General features: G+C 45.9%; 1 protein-coding gene across 1 annotated transcript in view; it reads left to right on the top strand.

Annotated features, from left to right (window-relative positions):
• LOC125761547 (WD repeat-containing protein 81) overlaps window positions 1-12,165 on the top strand; it is a 91,395-nt gene that overhangs the window by 52,180 nt on the left and 27,050 nt on the right. The window lies entirely within an intron of this gene.

The raw sequence follows: 12,165 nt of genomic DNA, 5'->3' as shown, positions 1-12,165 counted from the left end.
TTTGCATTTTTCTTGTGTTTGGTTGCAGCATGCAACATGCAACTGGTTGCAGTCTCAAAGCAAAAGCCCAAACAAAGAAAGAAAGAAAAATACACGATACAGAAAAAAAACCGTTTAAGGACAACCACCACCGATAAAACCGGTTGTTTTCTGAGCCTCTTCCACATCCTATTATTGCAAACCTCTGGAGCCTTCTCGTGCATGGGATACAGGGAAGCACAACACAACATTGAAAACGACAGTGAAAAACGCAAACAAAACCAGAAAACCGTTTTTGGGTTTCTGAAGCTGTGAAACGTATCCCGGGCACCGGTTTGTGCAGGGTTGGGAAAGGATCGGGTACGGGAGGATTGATTTACACGCGCGCACCCAACCCAAAAAAGAAGCCCTTCCAAATGCTACCTTCCACGGTGGCTGCGATCCTGTTCGTATGATACACTTTTGAAACACGCCCTATTTCGGGCGTATCGAAACAACAAAGGGCCCTTCGCCCGGAAAAGGGCTTCCCGACAGGAACGAACATTTCGTTTGAAAGATGCTTCGCTTTCACACAAGCGTAAAATGTCTCCGATCCGCCCGAAAAGAAACGTCAGCGCAGAGATGTAAGAAAGGAGGCCGTGCCTCCTGAACAACACCCTCTTTTGCAGGCAAAAGTAGGCGCTGGTTTGGCGCGAGTATCCTTGAGCGGGCGGCGAGTGAATTGAATTGTAAGACGAAGACCACGCCGTGTGTGTTGCACTTCCCGATGCATGCGACACTATTCCATTCGTGACGTTCGTTTCGACCGCGGGCATCAAAGCCCACAACTACAGTGAAACGAACCGAGCAAAATCGATCTTCCCACGTACATGCACCACGTGCACCAAGACGGCACATTTGTGTGTGGAGCGCGTACAAAATGCGCGCCCTTTATTTGAAACGTTTTCCCGCCACAAACTCATGTGTCGTGCTACACATGTGGTGAACCGCATGCAATTGCACTCTTCCGTTTTTTTCTGATCTTCCGACCGAGAGGGAACAAGATGCGAATTAAAAAACTAAGAAAAAAAACACCACCGAAGCAGATCTCTCAGGTCTGCCTCTCCATGTGCATGGCTTCTTCATCGAAAGTACATTTCAAAATATTCAAAATAAATTACAGATTCCCCTGTATGGCTCGGCAGTCGCTCGGTAGTGAGAACTGGGAAGGGATATGAAGATGCGCATCAGCGTGCACCGACGGTTCGGCGAGGATTGGGAGGGAAAATCATCCCATTCCCTTCCAGTACGACTCGAGGGGAAAACAGAAAGAAAAATTAGCTTGGAAAGAAAGAGAGAGAGAGCGAGAAAAGGAAAGAGAGATAAAATGAGCTGGTTTGGTAGATGGAAAGGAAAAAAAAAGAAGCCCACCAAGAGAGGTGGCCCAATCTCATATAGCAACCTCACGATTGCTTCATACTTGGATGCTGATGGGAAAGAAAAGAAGCAATATGCTCCAGCCCACAAAAGCACTGGAAGAGGTTTCCAAAGCAACCGGATGGTACACACCGAAAGAGAGAAGAGACTGCGCCTTCTTGGATCCCTCTGCCTTATGCTGCGATCCTGTGAGAAACCTGCATACACGGAAGACCAAAAACGGCAATCGGCGATCATCTTTTACGTGTATGTTAGTCTTCGTTCGAGCTCCATCCCGTCCCCAGCCCTGGTTGATACAGAGCCCTTCGCTTGTTGAGGATTTCTTTTCATTTCTCCATTTATTTGTTCTCGCGTTTTTCCAATGCTTGCTGTACCATAGCCGTTTTTGCTGCGTGTGCTTTTTGAATGTTGTTTTCCTTATCGTTTACATCATTCGAGGTGTTTTTTCTGCATTTTCTCACGTGTTTATCTCATCTTCCAAATATTGCTGCTTTGGCGCGTGAGTCTTTGACCATTTTTTTTATTTCACTTTCACTTCCACGCTATAATCTGGTGGGTAGATTTTCCACTTTACCTATACCCGATGCGGACGAATATGAGTGAAATTACCCTTTAACCTCCACCCGAGGGCACCCTCTGGACACGCCAGACACAGAACAGAAGAAAGAACACGCGCAGAGGAGTGCAATTTTTGTCCAATTCTTTTACGAACGCTACACGTGTCCTACCAAGACCGCATGCGAAAAATAATGTTCCCACGTTAGGGCAGAAAAAAAGGAGCAGAAGCATACACACGCACAGGATAGAACGTAATAACAAAAAAAGCAAACCCCCCTCCCCCATCCACCCCCCTTACTAAACCACCACAACAAACAGAAGCCGCGTGGGTTTATCATGGCATTTTTCCTTTCTTTTTTATCCACCCCCGTCATCGGGTCGCCAGTATAACGGTTATCAAGCGTTATCGCTTTCAGGCATGAAACAAGCACATTTTTGTAGGGGAAAAAATCATCCAGCTACCGTGTTATTTTGGTTGTCGCTCTTCCGTTTTTTTTAAGTATGCAAGCGTGAACAAAAATTTTTGCTATCAATGGCGCATGCTCTTGGTAGGGCAACAGGATGATTGTATTCTTTTTTATGTGTAGGACATTACAACGAAAAAAATGGCAGTAAATATACAGTGCTGAAAATCAACGCTAAAGGAAGAATTTGTTTTTTTTACTTAAAAGATAAATCAAATTAAATTTAAAAAAATTAAGGAGGATTAATACTGAGTCAATCTTATTACAGTGGTTTCTAGTTCATTAGGTTATGTTTTCATCATTTCTCGATTCTTTTCAGGTTGAAGTGCAACATGTAGCGGTAGATAAGCAATGTTGACACCTTTCCTCGAGCTCTTGCAAGATGAAATCGATTCTGTGGAAAGCTGTTGAACATGACAGACTGTGTAATCAATTGGGAAATCTTCGTATAGAATCAAATCCATATTGAACAAATTCCACATAGTGTAAAGGATAAGTCACTATTTTTGTGCTCCCCAAAGACAGAATTCATAAACAACGAAAGTTAATGAGCATTGTTTCAAAATTATCAAACCTCTGATCAGAAAATATACGGCCTGACCATCCCTAAGCTAATAATAAAAAAAACCTCTGATCATCACAAAATGAAGCGATTTCGCGCCATCTATACACAACTAACATCCAACATGCGGCTGCATTGCTGCGCAACTGCATCACAATGCACTTTGCAGGAAAATGATCGTACTCGATCGCTTTCTCTCTCGCTCTTTCTTTATCGAAATCAAGACGTTTAAACCAAACCCAGCAGGTAATGTAACACCAACCGAACTAAACCACCTACAAACAGCAAAGGAGAGGATGCATTACAACTCTCATGCCACTGACCCATGGGGTGGTTAATGTCGTCTGGGCAGTTAAAGTAACTGTACCCTCCGCTTTACATCGAGTACCAGAACTGCATGCGCACGGAACGTACTGCACCGCGTGCTGCAACGCTTACTGCCACCGAAAAGGTGGGAAAATAGAAGGTGGAATGTATGTAGTTTTGCGAGAGTAACGACAAAGAGGCGGTTTCGCGATCGTACGATGCAACCCATGGTAGATGCGTTCCTGGTCTGCTGCAACTCACAAACCCGAACCTGGTTGCAAAGAAGATGAAGTTGAAGGCAGGTTCGGTTGCACCGGTTAGCGCTTAAAGTACGGTGTCGTGTTTACTACGTAAAACACGCCGTTGTTTCCCTCCCTTCGAATTTATGCCAGCGCGCCCGGTAGAAGGAGAAAATGCCCCGTGAAAGAAAATGGGATTCGACTTTCGACTCGATTCACCAGCCGTTTCACTCACTCGCTCACCGTCTTAGAATGCCGGCAGCACGACGATGCAACTCACTTCCCCTTTCACGGGCGGCACGAACGAAACACAGCAATTCGCTCACACCCAGCCTCCGATTCGAGCGGCTCGTGGGATGCTGTGCCACTGTGAATCTGGTTCAGTGGAACACGAGATGAAGCCAAACAGCATCCCAAAGTGAACTTACTACCAGGGTACCAGCCCGTTTTGTTATGCGCTTGAATATAGTGAGATCAACATTATCTTACCACTCCGTCCTGTTACTTATCTGCCGTTGCTAGGGGACCGTCTTTACGATGGTTTTTTTTTGTTCGACGTTTCATTTCGTCTCACATTTGTTTGGCCGTGTTTTCACTCATCTTGCCTCTGTGCTGTGCTCTCGGTTGCTATGGTGAAACGGAGATGCGAATATTTAAATGGGCGTATACGTACTGTTATTACGTAGAATGAAAACTCGTCGTCATTCAACATTTTAATTTATATTTAGAATTAAAAATTTAACTGCAATATTTTATTATTATTAATATTATTTTTTAGACTTATTTCTCAATTTTCTTGAATTCGTTTTTTTTTACAATTTTTTTCGAAAATATATTTCAAACAGCATCAAATTTAACTTGTCCGCACGCGATGTGTCTACGGTTTAAATGGCTTTTGTTTCTTGTTCCCAATTGCTGATTCAAAAGTATCAAGCACGCAGCGCTCTGCTCACTGTGGCGGTACCACGTGTGGCGCGAGCGCGTATACATTTCGCGCCCAAAAACAACGCTCCGCGCTATGGTCCGATCGCACCCACACAACCGCAAACAGATACACGACGGTCGAGCGTGACGCGGCAAACGGCGCGTGTGTGAAAAACGCCGACCGGCGTGTAGCGTCATCCTCCTGCGTAAGCTGCTATCCCATTAGCGAGACCTCTTAAATTCCACTTGCCGAGGTCTTTAAATGCTTTTGTCGTTGTGGGGCTGCAACTTCTTAGTAGCTCGGTCGAAAACGTTGCCATATTGTGGCCATTCCGATCCCCAGCACCTGTCGGTATTACCACACACTGCTGGTTGTTGCGAGGGGGAAAAGGGGTGTTCTGTCGCTGTACCACACACGCAATGAGCTCGCGCGCGCAATGACTCAATGCAGCTGCGTATGAAAGTCGATCCGACGCGGATACCATACGTACGGGGGGGTTACCGTTTTTTCCCACTTTGCCACTTTTGTTTCTTCAATTGAATTTGAACGTACCAGAGGGTGTGCAATGTGCGCTTTGTATCGGGGTGGGGGGTTGGTATTAGGGGATGTTGCCATGTTTTTAGTGGGGAGCTTCATCAAAACCAGTGTGTGCGCATAGCACGTCGTGTCTCTCATGACGTGCCGTTGTTTCGATCGGAAAGGAGGAGTTCCCCCGGTCGGTGTGCTGTGTCTCCCCTTCCACGAATGAGACTGAAGACAAGCATAACGGGAAATGCCGACCTCGGTTCGATGGAATCGGGAAAAAAACAGATTTGGTTCGGCTTTTTGCACCTGTCCGATTTTGTACAAATCAGGTAAACTCCGCTCCACCATAGTGCCAGGCTCGGAGGCTCGTCAGGAGGTCGAAAACAATTAGACACCTGGTGGTGGTGGTTCCATCCCCTGGCAAGCAAACGGCACTGGAGCCTGTTCGTGTACCTGCGCATACCTGGTTGGTATAAACAAGGTAAAGCCCGATACACCTACCAGTGAAGCTTTCATTCGTAGGCTTCCAACGTCGTAGGCTGGGGATGGATTGATAAGTTTCTTTAAAGACGACAAAGCGATAAAAGAAATACATTTTGTTTTCTCTTGATTTTTCGTTATTTTTTAGACAAAATATTAACAATCTTTATCTGTTTTCAAAACATTTTTCTATGTTTGGGTTCCGAGTGTGTATAAGGAAACGGCAGTGCGAATTCCCCAACTCGATATTACAATTTATGAAACTTCCCTCCAGTAACTTATCAATTATGCCCATGAAACATGGGCTTTGGGCTTTTTTGAAGCCCATTACGGATTATTCAGAGCAAACCACAACGTCAGCAAACCACGAGATCAAAAGCCTTCCCCTACTAGGCCTTCAGCGGAATCAGCAGCTTCGACTGACTGTTGGACAGTTCATTTTAGCGTAGGCTGCTGTGTTTTTCGTTCGAAGCCTTCGTTCGGGTTTTTCTGCTCGTTAGGCGAAGGTTCCCTTTCTGCTTTTCCACTCGCAACAACGTCTGCTGGCAGGTGGCGCCCACACACACCGAACCTACCGAACCGAACGGCACACAGAAACGCAGCTACCTGCTGGAAAGCCTTCGATCCTGGCCCCATAGTGAGCCCAAAACAAAAGGGTTAAACGGCACCGTTTGGGCAAATTGGATCATCTTAGCCAATCAGAGCGCACCGTTGTAGCTCCCCCAGTGGAGACATCCCGCTGTTTCGAAGATGATACACTCCCCATGGAGGGAGGAACGTGAAAAAACCCCTTCTTCTGGTGTGTGTGTGTGTGCATAGCGGTGGGAAAAGCCGAACACCCCCAGATTTCGTAGCACGACGAAAGGTAAATATGGGAGTTGATTGACACTACAGCCCCGGGGGTTGGTTGCAATTTTCCCCAATTTCCTGATTCAATCAAAGCAATCGTGGTGTGTGCAAAAAAATTCCCCTTTGTTGTTGATTTGTGGATGGTGTCGCAATCGAAGGCTACACACGATCTTCCGTAACCCGTTCAATGTTTTTTGACATTTGCACCAGGGTCGCAGCATCCACAAGCACGACGCGCGCCTGTGTTTTTTCATGGTTCTTCATCGAGGTTTACACTTTCGATCTTTCCTTCTTCTTTCGCCTTTCCATACGCCTTTCCACTGGGCAAGCAACAGAAAGGCCCTTTCGTGGTTCTTTTCCTACCTGCAGCCAGGTAAAAAAGTTTTCAGTTTTTTCTTCATCGAAGCAAAGAAATGGAAGACACACACAATACAACATCAAAGCTATCATCTTTCGCACGACGCCGTTTCCAAGACAACCACCATTCGCAAAAACGCTACTATCGAACAGCGCAATCGTACTTTTGTGTGTGTCGAAATTTGTACCCCAATTCATCAGGGCGCCAGCATGCCGGTAGAGGACGACGCACGTGCCCGATGGCCACACCTACAAGCTTAAAAACACGTGCTACAGCACACAGCAAACACACAAAACCCCCAGCAGACAAAAACTACTCGACGGTGTAGCTCTCATTCTGCCAAACGTTTCGGGCGGGGTGCGTTACGTGTTTACACATTTCCACGCTGGGCTGTGGTTGTCCGTCGAAAGAACCTCCCTACACCACCTAGAAAGGGCGTCGTAGGGCGTCGCGGTGGTGTGCTGCGTATCTACTTTTTATCCGCGTGCATGATCTGCACGAATTTCCCTATCAAAAAACCACCTCGATCCGTCTCGGTCATCGGTGTGGGCCGTGTCCGTGTGCGAATGAATACAGGTTGATCAAGGCGAAATGTTACCACGGTGGCAGCACAGCGCGTAGGCTACCCGACGTCGGAAAGCGTCTGTTTAGCTTTGGTCGCAATTTTTGGCAAATGTTTAACGTCTTCTCCCGACCATGCGTAGCTTTCGCTTCACCGAAGCTGTTTGTGCGCGAGGATGGTTTAAAGTATTTCCCTCGATTGGTTCGTGCAATCTCCCCCTGTTTTTTGGGGGTAAACATTTTTGATACAAAGTAGGGGAAAATAGTAATCTTCTCTGTTGCCGAATACCTCGGCAATTAACGGACGGAAGCAAACGTGCAAACAAATTTGACATTTCGTGAGACATTTTAACGTCTTTTTTGCCTTACCGCGGCCTCGGGTCTTACTGTTGGTAAACACAGAATTGGTAAGATATAAAATTGTATGTTCCTTCATATCGAAACGATTTTTATTGATTTGTACATGTGTCACAGAAGCCGTAAGTCAAGGTCAAGGGTTTTCTGTTTACATGAGAAGTAATCAGATGTCTGTGTACTTAGCACCCTGTATCGAGTGTGAGGCACATTAAACACACGCTAAATAAAATGCCAGAAGCCTAAAGTATGAAGCGAAATTCAGTTCTTCATCATTTGATGTACTTTTACTACGCCTCGTATCTGCAACAGTGGGAAGGCGTTTCCCAAACGTAACTTGATAATCGAGCCACCGAGCAAAAGGCGCCGAGCGTGTTTGCGTGTCGGACAAATCAAATCAATACCGGCCGGAGCAATTTATGCCGGTAAAGTAATGCCGCTCAAGCTCCGCCTAACTGTTCGCTTTTATGCCGGCTGTTTGTTTGGTGCTTTCGACACAAAAAGCTATCAGGCAGCGCACCTGACATGTAGAATAGTGCGTTAAAGTATTTTAAAATATTTCAAAATTATCGAACTTTTAAAGTGTTTTCCTTTAACAATTTTGAAAACGTTAAAATACTTTAAAAAGGGGTTTTATAAATGAAAGTATATTAATTACAGTTAAGCACTGTATGTTGTATACTATGTAGTACCCATTCCCACCCTGCTCAGTGTCACAATTTGCAATCTAGTCATCCACAAATCGGCTGCTTCATGTTGCAGTTTTCGGCCTACTGCGTAGACCAACCCTCTCGCAAAGTTGGTTAACCAACCATCTCATCAAACACTGCCTACTGCCTAATTGAAACGTATCCTGCTCGTGCCGTCGTTACCCAACCAAACATGCTTCGGCAATGGCACCCTCCGAAATTCAAAACGAAAGAGGAACCATTTTTCCAACGGCATACACACCCACAGAATGCCAGTTTGCCAACCCGGCCCCGAAATTTGCTCTTCTCTTTTGGGGTGTTGCGCATCGGATCCCATACGCGTAGTTTAAACGCATTTTTTGTGTATCATCCCATACTAACGGCCGTAGACGATTTAACCGCCATCGGCAATAGATTTGGGGATGTGCGCTTTTGGCTGTCGGCACTTTTCCTTTGTAAAGTTAGTAATTACGTACAATGGAAAATTCGGATGAAAACAGGAAAATTGTGGCACGTTAGAGAGAAAGAGGTTAAGCTACGTTCTTTTTTTTCCTATAAGTACAGGGGTTGTGGGAAGAGTCACCACGGAAGAACACGCATCGAATCGCAAGACGGTGTCGGTCCACCACGCCCCGGGAACGCTCAGCGGGTTTGCCGAAGTTGTCTATCTTTAGTTGACCACGCCGCCCGGGCCAGGATCGCAGCATCCGTTGCAGGTATACCTACCGAACGAGACCAGCCCCAGTGTACGACGTAAACCCTCAAGAAAGCGAATAAAGGTGGTCTCTGAATGAAGTGATTCTTTCATAAATAAATATAATTTAATTTTAAATATTTATTTCTTTCACCCAAAAAAACGTACTTTTATTGAACATTCGTGTCACAAGTTGTTTATTTAAAAAAAAAGACTTACACAAAATAGAAAATACTCCAAAATATCATTCGGCTCGTCCAAGGGTTTAATCGTACGCGCCATTCCACGGCAGAGCAACTTTCAAGTGGAAGGCGGTACAGTTAGCTACATCTCGCTCATCTCGGTTCGCTTCGCCCGCTACCTGTCTCGTGCGCGCACACAAGGGCATGTTTCGTATTTTTTCACCCCCTGCGGAATAGTAGGCTGGCTGCAATCATCATCATTATCATTATGTTTCCTCCCGTTTATATTTCCCATCGCAGCAGGCGAGACACAACTCGATTGCCCCAGCGCTTTCGTCTTCTTTCTCATGTCTGGTTTCTGCTGTTTTACCGTGACAACCAACCACACCACACCTTCGAAACGGGCAGGCTAATCCGTTCGGCTGTAGTAAAATTTTATTGGCAAAACAACATAAAAAAGTACGACTTTGGACATGGCAATGAATGAAGCGGACTTTTTTATTGCGACTATACAAATTAATCCCATGCCAACGACAGGTTTCGTAACGCAAAACCGGAAAGATGCGGTTGGCACTTTTACGTGACTAGGTCAATAACGAGCAGACCATTATCAATGCATTTAAAAAAAATTCGGCCCTTTAAATTATCGCTTCGACCGCATAGCTCAATTAGAACGGGTCAAAACTGTTTTCAATACCCGACAAACCCAAAAACTTCTTCGACGCTCGCACGGGGCGTACCCGTTTTGGTGTGTGTGCATGTGATTGCCGGAATCTGCCGGCAGCTCAAAAGCCAATTCGCAAGAACCGAGCGATAACAAACGGCAACGCACAATCACATTAAGGGTTGTGGCTGTTTTCCACCCTGCCCCGGGGGGTGTTTTTTTTTGCTTACAAACACACCGCCTGTTCCAGTATGTTCCGGATTTACATTTCCAACAGCAAATCCTGCACAAAGTACAATCTCCCGGGTGCCGAAGCGAATGGTCATCAACCTTCTACAGGGCGCTCCGAACGGGCAATTGGCATTGGAGTTGAATTACCAACCCAACGCTGAGGGGCTGAGTTTTCCTCCCTTATCCATCCCGCGTGTATCCGCCTGATACGCGCGGCGAAACATCTGGCCACGGCCCCCTTAATATGTGGGCGTGTATCGAAAGGTAAAGCGTCCGAATTGAGGCAGTCCCACTTTGCTTCCTCGAGTAACAGGAGCACAGACAACCGCAGCGGTAAACGCAACAGCAAGCAATCAAACGCAGACCGCTGCCGTTGCCGCCAGCCAGATACGTCGTTGTTTTCGTTTTTCTTTGTTTGCTTTGATTTGAAGGTGGCGTACAATGATCTAATCCCCCCGGAGTGTGAGAGCCGCAAAAGCAGTGGTTTAAATAATTTTTTGTACTTTGATAGAAATATTTTTTTATAACTCTGCCTTCTCGGCTGCTTCTTTTGTGGCTCTACAATCTCGAAAGGCCTTTCCTTGCCTATTCTCACGTGCAGCAGCATAGTGAGTACGGGGTTCGAATGTTGGAAAAGTTTAAGATTGATAAACCTTTTGCTTAGCAACAGACCAGATGTTTCCCTACCAGGCGTACGCAAACAGATGCTTATTTTTTTTGTTTCTTCGTATCTGTATGTTACAACACAAATCTCCCCTTGTAACAAAGTAGCGTGTACGTTACCGTTGTTTACCGTTCCGATGCGGATCACAACGAAGCAGAGAGGAAAAGTATTGCACCCGTACCCGTACCCGTACCCGTGCGCATGTCACCACGAGTTTCCTTCCACATTTGGCGCGCAATCGGTGGAAAATCGTGATTTTTTCACAGGTGTCCTCGGATGGTAATACAACCCACACGACCGCATGTGCGCCGCGGCATAAAGGAATCGGTGGAAAATTCTCTCTCTAAACATCCGTGGAAAACCAACGTCCGACAGTGGGTTGATTTTCCGTGTGCGGAAAACACAATTACACAAAGTACATGCGGGTGTACTAACGCAACAATTTCCCAATCCCTCTGTGACAAGCGTCGGGAAAATGTGACCGTGCCGGACTGTTTGCATTCGCGGAAAATCGCGAGTTTTCCATCAGTCAATAGCTTTCCGTTAAATGGTACCAACCGAGCAGACTGGCCAGGAGCAAGATCTGATTTTCCACCCCTATGACGACCGGTGGCAAGGATCAACAAGTGTTTTCCATCCTTAGGTTTCGGTGTCGCGCCGCAAACAGGAGGGGTTGGTTATTTTTAGAGCAACGAATAGAACCACGGACACAGTTGCCGAGTATCAGGCAAACCCCCGGGAGGAGGAATACGATTTTGTTGCTTTCCCATCCATACCCTAATGCGCATGGTCACGAAATTGACACCACGCGAACGTATGCGCGAGGGTGCCTCCGTAGGGCCCTTCATTCGTTACAAGTACCGTTTTGCTAGAGCACAACCCCAGGACATGCGCGTGTGGTAGCATCTGTTTTTATCCGACGCCTTTCGCACACTGTAGGGACATACTGCTTACCAGTACTGTACCAACCACAATATCATCTCCCGTCCCACTCGCTCAGATCCATTTTCCACCAGCCCTGGAAATGGAAATACAATGCTACAACAAGAAAAGGACGATAGAGGGAGAGAGAGAGAGAGAGAGAGAGATCTGTGGCACATTATTTAAAGTATGAACTTTTTTTACGATTATTACATGAGCGCGCTACTATAAACTGAAATGTCTTTTTACGAGTTTTTTTAACGGCTTTCCGGAAAGCGAGCGAGGTTTAAAGCCAGCTTTTCCGGCGAAACCTTCGTTTTATTACATCCTCAGTTTTAATGTTATATCAACGTACCGATAGATGGTGTTGGTTGTTTGTTGTAATCTGCTATTTTCCACCATCAATGTTAAGGTACGGTACCAATAAACTTTAGTTTGTTAAATTATTATTGCCTTTCCGTTGGTGAATCTCATCATGGAAGAAAAAAAAGCTCGCGTACTATCGCGGAAGCCAATTCCAATATGCCTGCTGCTTCAATTTCAC

Source organism: Anopheles funestus, chromosome 2RL (genome assembly GCF_943734845.2).
Source record: "Anopheles funestus chromosome 2RL, idAnoFuneDA-416_04, whole genome shotgun sequence".
NCBI classification, from domain to species: domain Eukaryota; kingdom Metazoa; phylum Arthropoda; class Insecta; order Diptera; family Culicidae; genus Anopheles; species Anopheles funestus.
The sequence above is the reverse complement of the archived record's forward strand: the minus strand, read 5'-3'. Positions and strand labels throughout refer to the sequence as shown.